General features: G+C 45.2%; 1 protein-coding gene across 5 annotated transcripts in view; it reads right to left on the bottom strand.

Moving 5' to 3' along the window:
• The window catches only part of Nck2 (NCK adaptor protein 2), a 128,560-nt gene that overhangs the window by 52,979 nt on the left and 55,714 nt on the right, over positions 1 to 19,867 (bottom strand). For 4 of the 5 annotated variants that reach the window (XM_036168339.1, XM_036168341.1, XM_036168340.1 and 1 more), the window contains one exon: positions 4,699 to 4,893. The exons of the other annotated variant lie outside the window; for it this stretch is intronic. The gene's annotated coding sequence lies outside the window, so the exon portion shown is untranslated. The remainder of the gene's footprint in view (positions 1 to 4,698; positions 4,894 to 19,867) is intronic. 5 annotated transcript variants of the gene reach the window in all.

Below are 19,867 nucleotides of genomic sequence, written 5' to 3'. Positions count from 1 at the left end.
ACCGAGCATTTATTTAATCAATCATTACAGATCTGCCCCCTGTGAAACCTGGAGCATCAAAGGCCGCGGTCCTCTCTTGGCCCTGGGAACAACCTTAGACAGGAAGAAACTGGTCCAAGCTGCAGAGACTGTGGCCTGGACCATCACAGGCTCCTCTGTTTCTGCAGGCACTCAACAAGTCCTACCACACAGATGACACTTCCAGCTGTACACCTCCAGCAGCAGCTGGAGTCCTAAAGTCCTAAGTCCCTACCAGGCAGCTTCATCTGCAAGAGTCTAAGGAGGTCACTGTAGCCACTGCCAAAACAACAAATGTGGAGCCATGCTAAAAATAAGGAATTGTGGTAGTATTGTGTTCCCCCAAATATTGTGTGCCCTAATAAACTTATATGGGGTCAGAGACAGAACAGCCACATTATTAAACATAGAGGATAGGCAGTGGTAGCGCAGGCCTTTAATCCTAGCATTCCAGAGGCAGGAATCCATCTGTTCAAGGATACAGGTGGGATGGTAGAAAACAGAAAAGTATATAAGGTGTGAAGACCAGAAACTAGAAGCATTTGGCTGGTTAAGCTTTTAGCATTTGAGCAGCACAGTTCAGCTGAGATCCATTCTGGATGAGGACTTAGAGGCTTCCAGTCTATGGAAACAGGATCAGCTGAAGAACTGGTGAGGTGAGGTAGCTGTGGCTTGTTCTGCTTCTCTGATCTTTCAGCATTCACCCCAATAACTGGCCTCAGGTTTGATTTTATTAATAAGAACTTTTAAGATTCTGCTTCAAGGAACCAACAAATCCCAGACATGCTTTCTACACATATTGCTATGGTTTGGATGGGGGCTGAAATGTGCTGGGTTCATGTGCTGAAATCCCCGTTATATATAATAAGGAGGTATAAAAAGGCTGCAATTTAATCTATGACACTTAGGGGGCTGACTGGGATTAGACATGATCGTCAAGATGTAGATCCACCCATCCATGAACCTATAGTGGCCTTTAAAGAAGGAGAGAGAACAAAAGATAACAAACTGTCACTTGCATGTGCGTATGGCATCATGCACAGCCTTGAGGCTCTGCCGGCAAGAAGGCCATCACTGCTGAAGCATCACGACTGTGAGCTAGATGTGTACCTTTTCTTTATAAATGTTCCCCCAGCCTCGGGAATTCTGTTGCAGTAATACAAAACAGACTGATACATGTTAAGCTCTAGGAAAATTTGCTTTTATATAAGTCAAGTATAATGTGAACGTGAGTAGTGAAACTTTCCTTCATCAACGAAACATTACTGGATTGTATTCTTTGGAAGGTAAAGGTTGGTGTGTGATTTTCTCCTGCATTGCAGTATCTGTGCAGGATGGTAAGGGATGGACAGCATCATGGCTGGTATCTGTATCCCAAGATACTCCTAGCAGCCATGAACAAGCCGGTGAAATCCGGTGGACGGTATTTCCCCTCTCAGTCTAGCACCCAGAGGCCTCACCACATCCACCCCCGCTAAGGAACAGCCACCTCCAGCAAGAGGGAATTTCAGTTTTCAAGTGAAATGCCGAGTGATCGTCTGTAAACAAAACAATCAGAGTGTGAAAATGGCATGTGAGCATCCTATCTCCACGGTCTCCATTCTCCAGACAGGGTAGGCCAGAGGTCCCCCAAATTCTGTGCCTTTACTTCAATGAGATAAGACCATGGGGCAGGAAAACACAGGCCTGGAAATCAAAGGCCCCACCCTCTTCTAAGTGCTCCTTCAGCCCAGCCCCAGATGTAGGCTAGTAACCTGGTACACACCTTGGGCACCCAGTAACTAGGAAACGTATTCAAGAACTACCATCCCAGTCACCATTCTGCCTAGATGGCACTGTAGTCTGGCACACTGAGGATGCTGTCACTGTGCTTCCAACTGGCTCTTCAAAAGATCAGGACTGGCCAGGCGGTGGTGGCACATGCCTTTAATCCCAGCACTCGGGAGGCAGAGCCAGGTGGATCTCTGGGAGTTTGAGGCCAGCCTGGGCTACAAAGCGAGTTCCAGGAAAGGCGCCAAAACTACTACACAGAGAAACCCTGTCTCGAAAAACCAAAAAGATCAAGACCAGAAAGTTTATCTCTAGCTCCGCACACCACTGCCTCTAAGACTCATACTCACTCAGGCCTCCAGGCCTGTCCGGTGCCAAGCAGGACAATTAAATCTCTACCGATGTATCATCCTTTCATTCCTTCAAACTGGATCCACTATAACATCCCTGAGCCTTCCCAGGCCCCTTCCCAAAATCAGTGCTTCTCTGCTCCAGACAGACAGGTTATAGACACAGTTTATAGCCCCATGTAATCTAGCTGGGCTGCATAATCTCTCACCCTAGCCAGCTAGGACACATGGAAGGGTGTCTGGAACTGTATTTTATCTGGTTTTGTAGCTGCTAAAAAAAAACAGTGAAATGGCTTGGAATGTGGCTGGTGCTCGCAGCGTTTATTACATGACTGCTACCCCCTCTAAACCACAAAATTAAATGCTTTCTGTAAAGCTCTCATCCCTTATGAAATAAACATAGCCCTTGAAATCATCCCCAGGACGGTGTAATGCACCCTGCTGAGTGTGCAGGCTGGTCCAGAGCCAGGAGCCAGTACAGACCTCTCCCTCCTCAGTGCAAACTCTAAGTCTGTCAATGTCACTGAGTGATCATTAAAAACTTCCTCATAGGCAGGGCCAGTCTGTTCCTGGTGAATTATTAATGAATTCCAGTGACCAGATCTGAAAAGCTGTAATTTCTAACTTACAGGCCCATGAAATCTGACAAATGGATTGACAGGTGACCACATTTACAAATGACTTGAATCCAGTAAGACCATTTCTAAGACCCTGAGTCCCTGGAGTTGGAGAAGTTCTCTTTGTAAGCAATTCTGCTATTACTGGGATATTCCCTACCCCCATGGGCTTGTCAAGGGGAGGGTGGAGGGCCCTGTGAAGGCAGGGGGGGATTTGTAGCTCCATAGCACTATCTGTGGGCAATGAGGGAATAACAGGGATGAGTAGGGCTGGGAATAGGGTTCCAAAGCCTGACTGTCAGCTCTGGATTCCAGTCCAGCACCTAGTTCTGAATCCACCTCAGATGCCCAACACAGCTGGGACAGTGAGCCACTTTCTCCACAGGAAATCATACAGATGCCAAGGTAAAGCGCTGGGACACTTCATTAATGAAATACGGCCTATCAACATTACAGCATTCCAAATACCGCATACTGTAACAGGCACAGTGAGGACATTACATTAACGAGTTTCCAGATAAATGTTTTAAAAAGCACCAAGAGGAAGAAAGCACATTCACAAAGTATTTCAGTGGTGGTTTCAGACCAAATGAAAGTGAATTCTAACTCGTGTAAAGGTACGTTTACAGAAATCACTATGCCAAACTCCACAGACCAAATCATAGGTCTGAGACTATCTCAAGACAATCCAAGTAAGAGAAACAGTATGGGATTTGCGGGGAAAGGGAAGGTCAGTCGGTGGGTGGGCGCTAGCCCTGCAGCTCCGAGGCAACCCTCTACAGATGAAAATATGCCTCCTCACGAGATATTTCTGTCAGCCAGTGGAAACACCAGATGAACTGCACCACACACATCCTAAGTCAAAGGCCTCAAACCACCAGTCACAGCCAAGATATTTTTGTGGGCTGGGGATATAGTTCAGGCACAGAATGCTTGTCTAGCATATATCAATCCCAGCAACACTCACACACAGATACAGACACAGACACAGACACAGACACAGACACAGACACACACACACACACACACACCTCTCCCTCTCCTCTCTCTCTTCTCCCCCTACCACATATTTGTTACACAACCTCATCTTTTCTACCCAAATCACCATGAGGGCTCCATGGTCCCCACTGCACAAGGTCAATTACAGTCAGCATTTCCTTCTAATACAGCTTGAGCACATCTCTCATACAGACTTGTGAAACAGTCTTAAAAACCTTTTCTTTATTTGCATTTCTTCTGATGTGAACTAACCCTCTCAGTACCAAGCTGGACTTGAACTTGACCAGGCACAAGGCCACTTTCCTCCTTGCTGTATGCTTCTGGTCCTCAGTTAGTACACAGGCAACCTCCATTCAGGGCATATTCCAGAACCTCACTGCCTGGGATGGAGCTATGAACTGGTCTGCACGCTTTTATTTAAACACTCAAAACCACCCGCTCTCACGTCTGAACAGTGACAACCTAGTTTTTGAACTATGTCCCTTCAGAGCTTAAATTTAATGCAGTTCAACAAATCAGGGCATCACCTACTGCTGTTTTACTAATTCAATAACTACTATGCAGGGGGCTGGAGAGATGGCTCATTGGTTAAGAACACTACTCATGCAGAGGACCTGGATGGATTCAGTTCCCAGCACCCACACTGTGGCTTACAACCAACCATCTGTAACTCTAGTTTCAGAGGATCTGACACCTACTTTTGACCTTCACAGGCACTAGGGTGTAGTGGGTAGTTGTTTGAGCCACGCCCGGGAATTAAACCTGGGTACTCTGGAACATCCATAGGTACCTATATACATATAAAAACACGCATACACATCAAATAAAAAAACCTTTAAAATTTAAAAAAACAAGTAACTACTGTGCAAATTAAGCACTCAAGTCAAAACAACAAAAAACAACTGACCTCTTCTGCCTCTCTTCTGCAGAAGTGGCAGGCTTACCTTTGGCACACAGTTGCAAGAGGTGACTGGCAAAACGTAGCACTCTTCAAAAAGATGAGGTTTTGATCTTCTGCTAAGGACACCTTGAAGGTTACAAAGCTGCAGTGATCCTCTAAGCTCTTGAGTCAGCTCGGACCTCAGCAGAGAAGCATGAGCCGGAGCAGCACTAGTTTGTAGGAGAGGAACCTATGGGATCTGTAGAGAAGGTGAAAGGCTGAGTTAGAAAGACATAGAGAAAGAGAAAGCATGTATTAGGTGTGCTTGCTTGCTTGAGCTCAACTAACTATTAAAAACAAAGAGAGACAGGAAGGATGGATGGATGGATGGGTGGGTAGGTGGGTGGGTGGGGGAGGGAGGGAGGGAGGGAGGAAGGAAGGAGGGAGGGAGGGAGGAAGGAAGGAAGGAAGGAAGGAAGGCAGGCAGGCAAGCAGGCAGGCACTGGTGAAACAGGACTGGAGAGATGGCCCAGCAGTCAAGAGTGCTCACTGCTCTTGAAGGGGACAAGTGTTTGGTCCCCAGCACTCATGTTGGAGGCTCACGTCTGCTTATAACTGCAGCTCCCAGAGGATCCAATATCCTCTTCTGGCCTTCTGAGACACTTGTCCTAACATGTGCGTGCGCGCGCGCGCACACACACACACACACACACACACACACACATCTTAAAATCCCCAAACACCTGGTCATTGAGTGACCAAGGAAAAGCTCCTCCCACCGAGAAACATCCAGCAAACATGAAGAGCCACTGTTCATTCCCCTTTGACGCTTTCCCTCCTCCACAAGCCCCTCTGCAGGGGCCAGGGTCACATGCACGTGCACATGAGCAGCAGGGGAAAAAAATGGCAATGAGGGACAGACTCCCAGGCATCTCTAGCCCTCTTCTCTACTCACACCCCTCACAACACCACTGTCCCCAACAGAAGGAAGGCTTTCAGATACAACAGAGGCCAGCTTATAGGGAGGAGGACCACACAGAGCCCTGCCCACAACTGAGTGTCTCTTACATTGCCCTTTACCAACTGAATCCCAGTCCAAAGGCTAAAAGCATCCCATTCCCATACCAGGGAATCCGTGACTAGCACCTCAAAGCTACACAGTAGTTAAGGGGCAAGCAGCTCGACAAAGGTGGCCATGCTTCCTCCTGCTTTTTGAGTTGGCTGTGCCTTCACTATGCACACACTTGGGCAAACACTTGTGGTTTCTTCTAGCATTTTCATGGGGACTCTGATGTACTCTGCAGATTCCCAAGCGAGTTCACTGGCATCTTTAATCACATTTCAAACCCAGAGGGGACCTGTCTTGACAGTTCACTTGGAGATCTATTAATTCATCCTTAGGTTGATTGTGACCCAAAATTGTGGAAAAAAAAAAACCCACAGAAAAAAATTAAATTCTATTTTACTTGAATAGGCAGTGATAATTCAAGCAGAACTATCATAAAGTGTTACAAGGCAAGTTCATAAATTTTGATTTAAAAATGAATCCCTCTTTATGCATTCTCTAGCTCTATCTCAAGAGTAGGATGGTTTTAACAATATGATTTACTATAAGGAAAAAGCAAATACAATGAAAATACCAGGTGCCTTTCTCTCTGCCAAGTGTTTACTGTAAGATGAAATGTATGGTAGTACTGGGTATCTATCTGGACTTGAGTTCTTACTCTACTGATGACACCACCGATTTCATCATCTGCACAACCTGGCTATGGCCCTGCCAACCATCTCTGTACTTCTAAGTTCCAAGTGCTATTCTAGAAGGTTGGATTTTTTTTAAGATTTTAACTGAAAAGAGGTACCTGTCTGAAGTTAGGCTTTCTAAAGACTATCTGTGCCACAGGTGAATCTAATAACCTTCCAGGACATACATGAATGCCTCAGTTTACAGGGTGTTAACTCCCTTGGGAACTACGTAGGTCAGCTTTCTGTGGCTATGACAAAATACCCGAGGGTAATAATTGACTTCGATGGAGGAAAGCTTTATCAGGGTTTGGGGTTTTCGAGGATTTAGTCAATAGCAGGCTGACTCGGCTGTTTGGGAGCTGATGGCAAGACAGAACATCATGGAGGGACTACAAGCTAGAACAACACTGTTATCTCCCAGGGGATAAAAACAGAAGTGAAAGAGAGGCAGTGGCCTGTGTCCCAACAGCCGTCTAGACCAGTGGTTCTCAACCTTCCTAACGCTGTGACCCTTTAATATAGTTCTCATGTTGTGGTGACCCCAACCACAAAATAATTTTTGTTGCTACTTCATAACTATAATTTTGCTACCTTTATGAATATCATGTAAGTCTCTGTGTTTTCTGATAGTCTTAGGCAACCCCCGCCCCCAATCTAGGGGTTGCCATCCATAGGTTGAGAACCGTTGTTCTAGATCCTACCTCTTAAAGGTTCTACCAGCTCCTGATGGTGCCGTAGGCTGTTGATGGAGCCTTTAACTCATGGTCTTTGTAGAACATTTAAGGTCCAAAGCAGAGCAGGGACGCTGAGGGTCTTCCTTAATTGGTTTGACAGATTCGAGATCAGCTGCTTTTTGTACTCCCTTTGCTCCTGTGATGGTAAGTGTAGAAGAAATGCTTCTAACAGGAACAGAGAGCCAGGTGCAACATGTCCACTGATCTCAGAGTTAGCAACTGGAAGCTCTTGGAGTCTAATGTCTGGACAGATCCAAACACAGTGCCTGTCAGCACCCTGGGGCAAGGAAAAGCAAGAAGGCTCGGGGCAGGACTCTGATGGTGGAGTAGCTGGGATGTTGATGAAACTGCTTAGAACCCATCCCAAGGTACCAGAGGTCCACCCTTACCCAAATATGAGAAATGTTTACAGCGTTTTCCACGAGAAGAGCCAAGAGGCTATCAAACCATCTGCACACCAAATGGCACAGAAAGAAGAGTCAGCGCCGACTGAGACCCCTCCACAGGAGCTCACCACTGTCCCTGGTGAACCTGGGGCTGTCAGCTTATTCAAAACTTTGGTCAAGCAAGAACAGTTCAACTCGTGTCTTTAATAACAACAATCTGTGGTCTAAAACCATTGCAGCAAAAACACTTCAAATCCTGTCTTAACGACAATCTGTGATCTAAAAACATTGTTATGCAAAAACTATCAGCTGGCTTAGATAATGGCCACTGAGCACAGAGCTACACGCAGAGTAGAAAGACCTCACTGAAGAATTTATTCAAGGATTTCCTGCAAGCCATCATATGGGCAGATGAGAAAATAAGAAAAAATGGGTGTGTGTGCTGCTTTTAAAAATACATCTGCACTCCTCTAGAAAAAAAAAAAAAAAAAAAAAAAAATCAACATTTATACTATATGTATCTTTTTAAAAAACTTTAATTTGGAGCTTAGTAATATAACATTTTTCCACTGTAAAATCCAAAGGTGGATCAGATCTAATTCCCCATTAACACTGTTATTTTCTTTTCCTCAACTAAAGCCATCCCTTGGGCTTTCCACAGTCTGTTCAGAGGCATACAGCTGCAGAGCTTGCTTCAACTCTTAAGAGAATATTCCAAATTGGAAAGCTTGGACCCATGGGTTGCAAACCCTGGCAGAGCTCTCTTACTCAAGTTCGAGAATGGGCATAGATAAAAGCTCAGTGCAAGCAGACCTCGACCATTCTTTTTGTTTTTGTTTTATTTTGTTTTGTTTTAAGACAGGGTCTCTCTATTAGCCTTGAATATTCCAGAGCTCACTATGTTGACCAGACTAGCTAGGAACTCAAGGAGACTGATCTGTCTCTTCCTCAAAAATGCTGGCAGTAAAGTCATACACCAACATACCTGGCCATTCCAAACTTCTAAAGGCCCGCTGCAGCATGCTCTGTGTGGTATGGGGTTACTTCTTTTCAATCTAGGGTCTAATATGGATCCCCAAGGCTAACATCCATAGCTAACACATTTCACTCTAGCTTGGTCACTTGGGGTTAATTCAAGGGTTATATATGCTTATTTTATAGGCTTGCTACTGCTAAATAGACATCAGGACTCCCCTTGCTTCAGGGATGTCCAACATGTCCAGATGGCTGGCTACCAGTATGAGTTACTCTTCAGAAAGCACTGGAAACCCACTTTTTGTCCCTGTATCCCTGACAGAAACACAACAATGGGCAGAGAAGAACAGGCAGTGGTTCCATTGCCACACCCACATTGCTGACCTCAGTCTCAGCAAGCTGCACAGCAACCTGGGAGCCCATGTTCATCCTTCTGCCAGGAGCCCATCCATAGCTCCAGCAGCTAGAATGGGAGCATATGTTCTCTCCACTCAATCACCATACAAAGGCTAGCAACTGCTGGTGGTGACTACCACCTTCCAGGAGTGCTTCCTACCCTAAAAGACTGGCTTCAAACTCAAACCAAGCAGACAGTGTCAGGCGTTATGGAGACTGAAGCCCGTGAGGGCACCAGGACTTCCATTTTTAAAGTGACTGCATGTCAAAGAAAGAAAGACCTGCTGAGTAACAATGTCTGGCTGGGCTAATGCTGCACACACAGCGCAAGGCCCAGGTATGTGGTTAAGCATTCCTTGTCTGAAATGCTAAGAAAATATTTGATTCTGCATAGATGTTACTAGGTTTGCATCTCTAATCCAAAGGTTTGAAATTTAAAATGTATCAAAATGTGAAACTATTTCAGCACTGAAAGACTTCAGATTAGGAAAGACCCAGTGTGAATGTGAAACACAGAGAGACCCCCACCTCTAATCAAAAGACAGTTACAGGCAATTGCTTTTTAATCCTTTATATAAAAAGAAAGTCATGTGAACAGTAGAAGCCTCCAGGCTCTGGAATGCCTCCTTGCTATTCCTTATTCAATGGAAGACACTGGTTTCTGATGGTGAACAGATCAACAAGTTGGTTTGAATAGTTTCCCTGATCAGCTCAGAGCTTGTCAATGTGAGTCAGAGGATGACCAGAGGATGACCTCAGCATTGTCTATCTATCACCCCTAGCACCAAAAAGGCCCCAGTCAGGGTTCTAGGAAGGCTGAATCACTGGGAGTCCCAGGCTTCCAAAAGGTCCCAGAGAACCCTGATATTTCAGTTAACAGAAAATTCTCATGAGACAGCAAAGTATCAAGTTTTCTGTGCTGACCTGATCATATATCAATCCCAAAGACTAATGTTGGTTATCAGATTAGAAGGTATTCCTGACATTGGGAGAGGAAAAGCCAGCATTGAGTCTAAACTCTGGAATAATGGTTTCTGCCTTCAAATATCCCAGGAATGAGACAAATCAAAACTGCAAACATCAGGTCAACCATATACAATTACAAATAAAATAAGGAACAAAAAAAAGCAGCAACCAGCGGGTGAGCTGCAGTACAGGTTTAGCCAAATGTATTTACACTTTCTCATATACCATCTCTGTGTGTGTGCATGCCTCTGTGTGTGTGTGTGTGTGTGTGTGTGTGTGTGTGTGTAGATATCCATCTTACAGTTGTTCCTCAGGAGCTGTCCACTTTGACCCTGCCTCCCCCTTGAGACAGAGTCCTGGGACTCACCAATCAGGCTGGACTGGCTAGCCAGCAAACCCCAGAGATACTCCGGTCTCAGCATTACCTGGGATTACAAACACACATACAACTATGCCTGGCTTTTTAAAGAGGACTTGAAGATGGAACTCAGGTTTTAATATTTCAGCAAGCACTTTACCAATCATGCTTTCTCTCCAGCCCCTTCAGAATCTTGAGGACCTGACAGGATCTCACAAGAATTCTGCTGTTTGAAGACCAGTGCCAATGGACCTTACACACTATCAAATTTTGATCATGAGGCAATCAAGAGTTTATTAAAGTGTATCTGAAACAAAAGAAAGTCATCATGCAAATCTTAAACTGAACTATTTTTTATAATCATCTGAAACACAGGATCGGCTGATACATGGTGGATTCTCTCCTCTGCTAAGGTATTTCCCTACGCTCCCCTTTACTTCACTCTCCTAATGAGAAGCATGTCTTGTAATGCCTCTCAGCAGCTTAATGAGAACCTAATCACATCCAGAGTTTGGAGGTTCACCTGCATTCTTTTCCTCCCTGTGATTGTGTTTCTGGCTGTTGTTACATAACCCAGGCTAGCCCCAAACTCAAGACACCACCACCCCTGTGGCCTCACATTGGTCGCCATTTGTAGCTGGAGTTATCTGCAGTCCCACCCAGGCTCACAGCCACTCAGACCCAAATAAATACACAGAGGTGTAAACTGTTTGGCCTAATGGCTCAGGATTCTTGCTATCTAGTTCTTATGTCTTAAACTAACCCATTTCTATTAATTTATACCTTGCCACATGGCTCATGGCTCACTAGTACTTTACATCATGCTTCTCATGGTGGAGGCTGGCAGCATCTCCTCACTCAGCCCTCCTGTTCCCAGAATTTATGTGCAACACTAACTAAAAGTATGCTGACAAAAATACATGCACACACTTAAAAAAAAAAAAAAAAAGGAAAGGAGGGAAGGAGGAAGGGAGAGTGAATTCCTCTCTTACTTGACATAATTCAGGCCCATTTCCTGATTGAGATAACTTAGCCTAACTACAAATCTATGTCAAACACTAATTACTTCATGACCCTTACCTTTGGGGATAAAGGACTGAATAAATGCAACTGTAAGAACGGCCAAAGCTGACAATGGAATACAGTATCGGGGCTGTAAAGTCTGCCTTTGTCATGTGCTCCAGAACTCCCAAACATGCACAGCACCCCCCACCCATTAAAACACAAACAAAATCCTCAAAAAGTGAGCCTGGAAGGCAGACAGAGCCATCGCTAAAGTGGTCACAAGTGACAAGTTCACAAGAGGGAACCCTAACCCTGACATTTCCAGTAGGTTAGCAGTTTATGCCCAGAGATCCCTTTAGCTGGGAGAGATTATCTTGATGGAAGGGGACCAGCCCTGACTGAGTGCTAGACATGGAGAAGTCCACCCCTTCCTAGCCCTGTCTAGCCCCTGCCTCTATTCTTACCTATGACTTCCTGGGGGCCAAGGCTCTGTGCTTTCCTCTAGGCTTAGGGTTCCCTCTAGAAGAAAGAAGTAAGAATATACTGTATTTTCCTGGCTGCATAAGGGCACATGAAACCTAAGGATAAAAATTACAGCCAGGCGGTGGTGGCACACGCCTTTAATCCCAGCACTCGGGAGGCAGAGCCAGGAGGATCTCTGTGAGCTCAAGGCCAGCCTGGGCTACCAAGTGAGTTCCAGGAAAGGCACAAAGCTACACAGAGAAACCCTGTCTCAAAAAAAAAAAAAAAAAATTACAAAATCACCCAAAGCACTGACAAGGTCAGGTTTTCTGTTTTTAACCATTTCAAGGAGCCAATGAGCCTCTGCAGGGACTAGAGAACTATAGACAATGAGGCATCCATCTATCAGGCGGATGCCTCCAGGAAACCCATACCACCCTGGAAAAGTGGCATTTTACGTCCCCAAGTGACCCCGAAAGAGACATACAATACCATTTTACCACATCATATGCTGGCATTATCTCTATGCACAACACTATTTCCTTCCCTTTCCTCCTATTCTCCTGGAAAGACAGCCTCCCCGTAGAGTTCAAGTTGACCAAGCTCACTAGGTAATCCAGACTGGCCTCCCACTCAGGACCCTGCTTCTGCCTCCCCATTTCAAGGATTATAGGTGCACCACTGTGCCTGGCATTTTCTGTGGTTTTTCTGGAAAAGTCAACTATGTTTTTCCACACGAAGAACATTTTATTGTCTTATATAAACCTGAGCTTCCCTATACCCTACAGTTAATCAAATCAGAAACCTCACAAACCTTACCCCTGCTATTCGATGAGAGCACCTGAGTGCTATTTTAAAGCACATATTAATTTAGCCAGGCAAATGCTGAGCCTGAGAAGCCTGCCAGCCACACATCTGTGCATCACAGAATGGAAATAATCCAGAGCTCTGTGCTGGTCAGGGCCCAAGTTCTCATTAACTCAGGACTAAGGCATTATACCTCCAGGTAAGAGGGCTATGTCAGAACAGGAAGTACTGCTGGGGCTACCCTTACATCACAGTGTCAGCTGCTATGGTCTGGATCAGGCCTATGTGTCAAAAGCTTGCTTTCAAGCCTGCACTATTAAGTAGTAATAGTAGAGCCTTTAAGGACCTTAAGGCCAATAAAAAATAAGGAAATAGTGTCCACTGAGAGATGAATGGACAATAAAACATGAGATACAGGCACACTGCAGAACATTACTTAGCTCTACAAAAGAAGCAACAGAACCACATGCTACAGTGTGCGTGGGTAAGTTGGAGGACTTTATGCTCAGCAAAAAATCCCAGGTACAGAAAGACAAACAGGGCAATCTCAATGCACAGAACAGTAGGAAGCTGGTAGCTAGGGAGCCTGGATGGGGATTAGTGCCAACAGGTGAGAAATTTCAGCAAAAACATGAATAAGTTCTGTCGCACTAATTTAAATTTATTTTAATTAAAAAATAAATGACATTCTGAAAAAGCTAATGATTATAAAAATTTAACATGGAGGTTTCTAATTATTGTAACCGAATTAAAATGTAATACATTGTGCTTTTTAAGTATATTTAGCTGTTTTAACATATTCCAAATACTGCCAGAGCACAGGCGCCCACACTGTTTCTGCATGCCAGACCCCTCCAACCAGGAGCCTGGGTCTGCACTTTCTTCTTTCTTCTAAAAGCGTCTCTGTCTCAGCTCCCAATTTCATTGTCCAACCAAACCCTCAATTGTGTGTGGTGGTATTGTGTTCCCCAAAATATTGTACACCCTAATAAACTTATCTGAGGTCAGAGGACAGAACAGCCGCTAGATACAGAGGCCAGAAAATGGTGGCACTCACACCTTTAATCCTATCACTTGGGAAGCAGAGATCCACTCGGATCTCTGTGAGTTTCCAGCCACACTGGAAACAGCCAGGCATGGTGACTCACGCCTTTGATCCTAAGAATTGAGGGCAGAAAGCAGAAAGGTATATAAGGCGTGAAAACCAGGAACTAGGCTGGTTAAGCTTTTAGGCTTTTGAGATTCATTCTGGATGAGGACACAGAGGCTTCCAGTCTGAGGAAACAGGAACAGCTGAGGAACTGGCGAGGTGAGGTGGCTGTGGCCTGTTCTGCTTCTCTGATCTTCCAGCATTCACCCCAATACCTGGCCCAGGTTTGTTTTTATTAATAAGAACTTTTAAGATTCCTGCTACACTGGTGAGGCACAGATGCAGCGAGGCTCTTCTGGAAGATGGCCTTCTTTTCCCATAGAAATCATAGACCACAGTCTAACATGTACACAACTGTCCAGAAAGGAAGAGTCACCACGAAGAGAATACAACTTCCCTGTCTCGGTGTCCACGTGACTCCAGGCAGAACCTCACAGCACATTCACCAGCCAGTAAACTTCCAGGTTGTTGTTTGGGGAGATTTAGGGGAGGTCTACTGTTGTTATTTGTTGCCTGCCTGTTTGGTTGTGTTTGCTTTGGAGACAGAGTCTCACTTTAGCCCAGGCTATCCCTGGACTAAACAGCTTAGGCTGGCCTCAAACTCAGTCCTACAGCAGCCTCCCAGGCGCTTGGTTTACAAACTGTTACTTTTTAATTATGCCCATGAGATCCACTGTTAACACCCAATGGCCTGCAGCAGTCAATACCACTTTAGGCCCCAAATCTTTTCTTTTCAAATGTCAGCTCCTTACAAACTATACTCCTGAGTCAGTCTGAACAGCCACATGAACCTTGAATTTAGAAAATAACACAAATATTCCACAACTAAAGAATAGATACACTTAAAAACTCTTATTTCTTAACTGCAAGGCTCTCTATTTATTTTGCCTCCCCTCCCTCCCTACCTCTTCTCTCTCTTTTTCTTTGAGGCAGGGTCTCACTAAGTAGCTCTGGCTGTCCTGGAACTCATTCTGTAGACCAGGCTGGTCCTGTACTCACAAAGATCCACCTGCCTCTCCCTCCTGAGTGCTGGGATCAAAGGAATGTGGCCTATTGTTCTCAAGTATATCTATCTTGATTTTCTCTTTGAGATAGACTGTCCCTCTATAACCTGAAGTGGCCTGGAACACTGTAGGTAGCTCAGGGTAGTCTCACACTCACAGCAATCTTCTTGCCTCAGCCTCACCACAGAGACGAGCTACCACAACCAGGACTATTTTCGTTTATTAAACAAATTAGCAAAAAACCAACGAAAGGGACTGAATCATAGCACTTGTGTGTGTGTGTGTGTGTGTGTGTGTGTGTGTGAGAGAGAGAGAGAGAGAGAGAGAGAGAGAGAGAGAGAGAGAGAGACTTCTTATGGCAGCAGCCCAATTAATGCAATTCATAAAGAACCATTCAGATACTGTGTCTGGGCTGAAATCCAATTAAGCCATTTCTGTGTGAATATCCCCAAAGAGCCACCCACTGTACTTGAAGTGGAAATACCCATAAATGCTCACATTAGCTGTGTCAGCACTTCTGAAATCAGACAAGAACACAGAGACACAGACACGCCAAGTCTTTTAGCCAGGCACAAAGAACCAAGCAACAGGCATGTCAGAAACCACCTGGCACTAAGCCAAATGCCATCCTTGTCCAGCCAGGTCTCAGAAAATCCTCACCCCATGTTGAGTCCATCCCCTTACACATTTTAAAACGATCGACTTCAGCTCTACACTGCAGGGTGATGATGTACTGGAGAAACACAGTCAAGGACAGATTTTGAACTTTCTCTGAACTCATAATTCTATTCGTCAGCCTTATAGAGTATATTCTTGAAATTCGTAAATCCCAAATTCACCCCTGCCTTTATGCCCGTAATTTGTCTCATGAGAAAATGTGCAAGCAAAGCCAAAACCAAGCAAAATGAGAACAAAACCAGAAAAATCTGAGGCAGGGGTTTAGGAACTGCTCCAATAAAGAAGGAAATCTCCGCTTTGCTTTGCCATCAGACTTACAACTGGCAAACGAGAAGCCTGCAGGTTAGGCTTGTATGAACAGGAGTGCCGAGAGCAGGCGGTCAAGAAGCAGAAACGCTCACAGCCCATCTTCATCCCAAACAAATCCTACCTGAGACCTACAGAATTAGAGTACATACATGCTGCTGACCAAAGCTCCCTAGTGCTCCCCAGGGGCTTGGGAAAAGTAGTGGAAAGGAATGAGGGTCAACTGGAGACACCTCAACATAGGAACAGAAAGACTAGTCTGGGTGAGGATGCCGGCAACCTTCCGCATGCCATGCAGAGGACACAGATGGTTTCAAACTGGAAGCCAATCCCAGGTCCACAGCCTGCAGGAGTATAATGCTGAGGCCACTACTTATGCAGAAGCCAGGTTTCCTTAGAGCAGTGGTTCTCAGTCTTCCTAATGCTTCTACCTTTTAATATACTTACTCATGTTGTAGCAACCTCCAACCATAAAATTATTTCAGTGCTACTCCATAACTAATTTTGCCACTGCTGTGTACTGTCTTGCCGATGGGGTTGTGACCCACAGGTTGAGAAGCACTGCCTTAGAGCTCAGTCACCGTGTTGGCAGCATTAAATGGAAAGTCTCCTTTACTAAGCCAAACATACTGCATACCTGCCAAGCGCAAACACTGTGCAGAGAAGGCTCAACCCAGATGCTGCCCTGCCCTTCTGAAATCAGCCCAGGTTAGTGGGGTCAAAGTGAATTCCAAGAACATACAGCCTGGCTTCTTGATTATCTGCTGCGTGAAAATCTATTTCAAAAACAAAAACTAAACTTTTAGGTTGCTTCTAAAACTACCCACAGGTATTCCACCCTGCACCAGGAATCTGTACTATCCAAACTATCAGCCTTACAGTAACCAGTCTACAGAGATAACTCCAATGACTGTTTATATTAACATAATTGTTCAGGTAAAAACCTAAGAAAGTGTATCTAATCTTCCTTCGCAGAGACTGAACTCTAACGCAAAAAAGGAACCATGACATCTCCTAGAGTTATTTCTCAAGAGAAGAATTTTCCTAACTTGACAAGCGAAAACAAGGTTTCCCTATCATCCTAATACTCTTCTTCCAGATATAATGCAAGTTAACTCATTCAACAAGTATTTTGGAACAAATGCCAGCCCTGAGCTGGATGCTGCCAACCTTCCCAGCAGGTACATATGCAGGAAGATGAGGCCACTACTTGATGAGGGGACCATGCATCAGCTTTGGAGCGAGATGCTCCATCACACAGCTGAGTTTAAAACTGGGTTAGAAAGTGCATCTTTCTCTTGAGATGTAGAAAAGAAAAAGAAAAGATTGTCTTGTAGATGCGTAAACATTAAATAGCATAAAAAGAACCCCACAAGTGCCATGCCAACAGGGTTTTGTTTTGTTTTTTGGTTTTTTGGTTTTTTTGGTTGCAATAAAACAACATGACCAAAGAAACTTGGGAGGAAAGGGTTTATTTCAGCTTACAATTCTCAGATCAGACTCCATCACTAAGGGAAGCCAAAGCAAGAACCTGAAGGCAGAAGCTGATAACAGAGGCCATGGAGGGGTGCTGCTTACTGGCTTGTTCCTCATGTTTTGCTCAACCTGTTTTCTTAAACATCCAGGACCCCCTGCCCAGAGGTAGCACCACCCACAATGGGTTGGGCCCTCTCACATCAATCATCAATCAAGAAAATGCCCTATAGACTTAATTATAGGCTAATCCTATGGAGGCATTTTCTCAATTACGATTCTTTCTTCCCAAATGACCCTAGCTTATGTCAAGTTGACGGAAACACTAGCCACCACAGAATCCAATCTTATTCAGATTCCACCCTGAGATCGAGCCACTGTGCCCCTGTGAGGAAACACAGACAGCCAGTAAGTCACCAGCTTCAACTCCCTTAGAAAATGCTCAACTGTCACTTGCCTGATTCTGCCATTTTCTCCACAGAGAAAAAGAGACCATTTACTGGGCTCGACTCTCCTGGCACTCTTCTCTAAGGTCCCATAGAGAACACCAACAGGTATTCCACCCTGTACCAGGAAGAACCCAGAACACTGGGAACTCACTTACCAGTCCAAGTGCAAGGGCTCTCCTACTGAAACCACCCCCGCCCTCTGAATTTCTATTCCTTCTCCGTGATACCTGCTCTGCTTTGAAGATCATTCCCACCCACAGACAACAAAAATCCGGATGATCAACCACACTCCTGCAGCAGCAGATGCTGTCAATTGGCGTTCTGTGACTGTGATAAAATATCCGAGAAAAGCAACATCCAAGAAGCAAAAGTTTATTCTGGTTCGGCTTCAGAGCACCCGAGCCTTCGTCAGTTGCTTTTGCATGGTAGAGCATGCCCTTGTTAGGGTTTCCATTGCTATGATGAAACACCATGGCCAAACGCCGGTTGGGGAGGAAAGGGTTTATGGGTTGACACTTCCACATCACAGTCCATCACTGAAGGAACTCAAACAGGGCAGGATTGTTGGGGGAAGGGGAGATAGCATGAACTGATGCAGATGCTGTGGAAGGTGGCTTGTTTTCCATGACTTGCTCGGCATGCTTTCTTACAGAACCCAGGACCACTAGCCCAGGGATGGCACCACCCACCATGGACTGGGCCCTGCCCCATTTGTCACTAATTAAGGAAAGGCTCTACAGTAGGATCTTACGGTGGCATCTTCTCAACTGAGGTGCCTCCTTTCACATGACTCTAGCTTGTGTCAAGTTGACATGACTAGCCCAGAACACCACAATGGGAGCAGGATGGAGCAACGCGGCTCAACTCATGGTGTCGGGAAGCAAAGCATGAAAAAGAAGGGCCTGGGGTGTGGGTCCCCACATGCTCCTGAAGGGTATGCCCCCCCTCCCGTGATTTAACCTGCTTCCTTTAAACACCACACTAAAGGTTCTACCACCTGAAGAAACACAGACCTAAGTCAGACAGAACTTTCTCTCAGACCTGAGCGGGGTCTCAACCTTCTCCCTGCTACCCAAACACATACATGTCTTGGTTTGTGCTACTGGGGTCGGAACTGAGGGCCTCTCGTACGTACCTCTAAACTGCACTAGGGTACAGTATCCAAGGACTCATTTCCTGTGGTTTCGGTCACTCCCAATTAACCACAGCAGGAGAACATTACTGTCTTGACTCACGAGAGCCCACATTCACACCAATTTTATTACAGAAAGAGGGAACAAAGGTTCTGTCTTATGAGGCGCTGCTATTACTCTCTTAATTTGTTGTAATTAAGTCCTATCATAGGTGCGCATACATACAGGAAAAAACACTGTATACACAGAGTTTGGTGCTAGCCAGTTTCAGATGTGAGCTGGGTTTTTTTTTTTTTTTTTTTTTTTTAGAACACATCCCCTGAAGACAATGGTTGGCTACAATGTAGCTGTTCTCCTTGCCTTTTGGCATTCAAGTTAAATCCTGGGAACTACCTGCCTCAGAGTTCACAAGCTAAAGAGGAGAAACAGACCGGGATGCTGACAGTCATTTACTGACCATACCCTGGGTGCCATGGACATACATTACTACGTTCAGTCCTAACAGCCGCGTGACACCTCGTTATACTCATACGTGACTCAGAACTGAGATAATGTGCCCAGGACTGACAGAGGACAGGCGGCATAGTCAGAACCTGGTGCCTGCTGCTCTCAGAGTATGCGACCTTCAACTGTGTTCATTGCCCACAATGATCTAGAGACCAAGCATGACAGATCACACAGATGACCACCACCCTGACTCCTCCTGCCACAGGGCATGTCAGAGGAGGAAACGCCTAATGAGCTCCATCCATCGAACACTGGTGCAGACACACATCTAATGACGTCTTGAGAACAGCATTCCTAAATGAGACTCTCCTGTAACCCTCTGCCAGACTCTGCTAGGAATGTCAGGGATTCTTACAGCCTTTCCACAATGTGTCTGACTTGGCTTTTAGCCTCTCTAAAACACACAAACACACACACACACACACACACACACACACACACACACACACTATACCATTATAAGTTTCAATCAAATTTCTCCCAGGCATCCTTAACTTGCTTCCTACAACCTAGAATACAGAAGAAGTGGGCAAGGATGGGTCCAGGTAGGGACCAATGGCTTCTTAGACTTGAGCTGAGGGGAACCATCTGCCCTCTTTCCTATACTAAACTAATTCGGTGGCCTTCCAGCTGCTATTGTCTCACTTTCCTACAGGTCATCATGGTACAGCTGGTCCTTGGTGTCCAGAGGAGGCTAAACA

This window comes from Onychomys torridus, chromosome 18 (assembly GCF_903995425.1).
Source record: "Onychomys torridus chromosome 18, mOncTor1.1, whole genome shotgun sequence".
Taxonomy (NCBI): Eukaryota; Metazoa; Chordata; class Mammalia; order Rodentia; family Cricetidae; genus Onychomys; species Onychomys torridus.
This window is presented reverse-complemented; position numbering and strand designations above follow the sequence as displayed.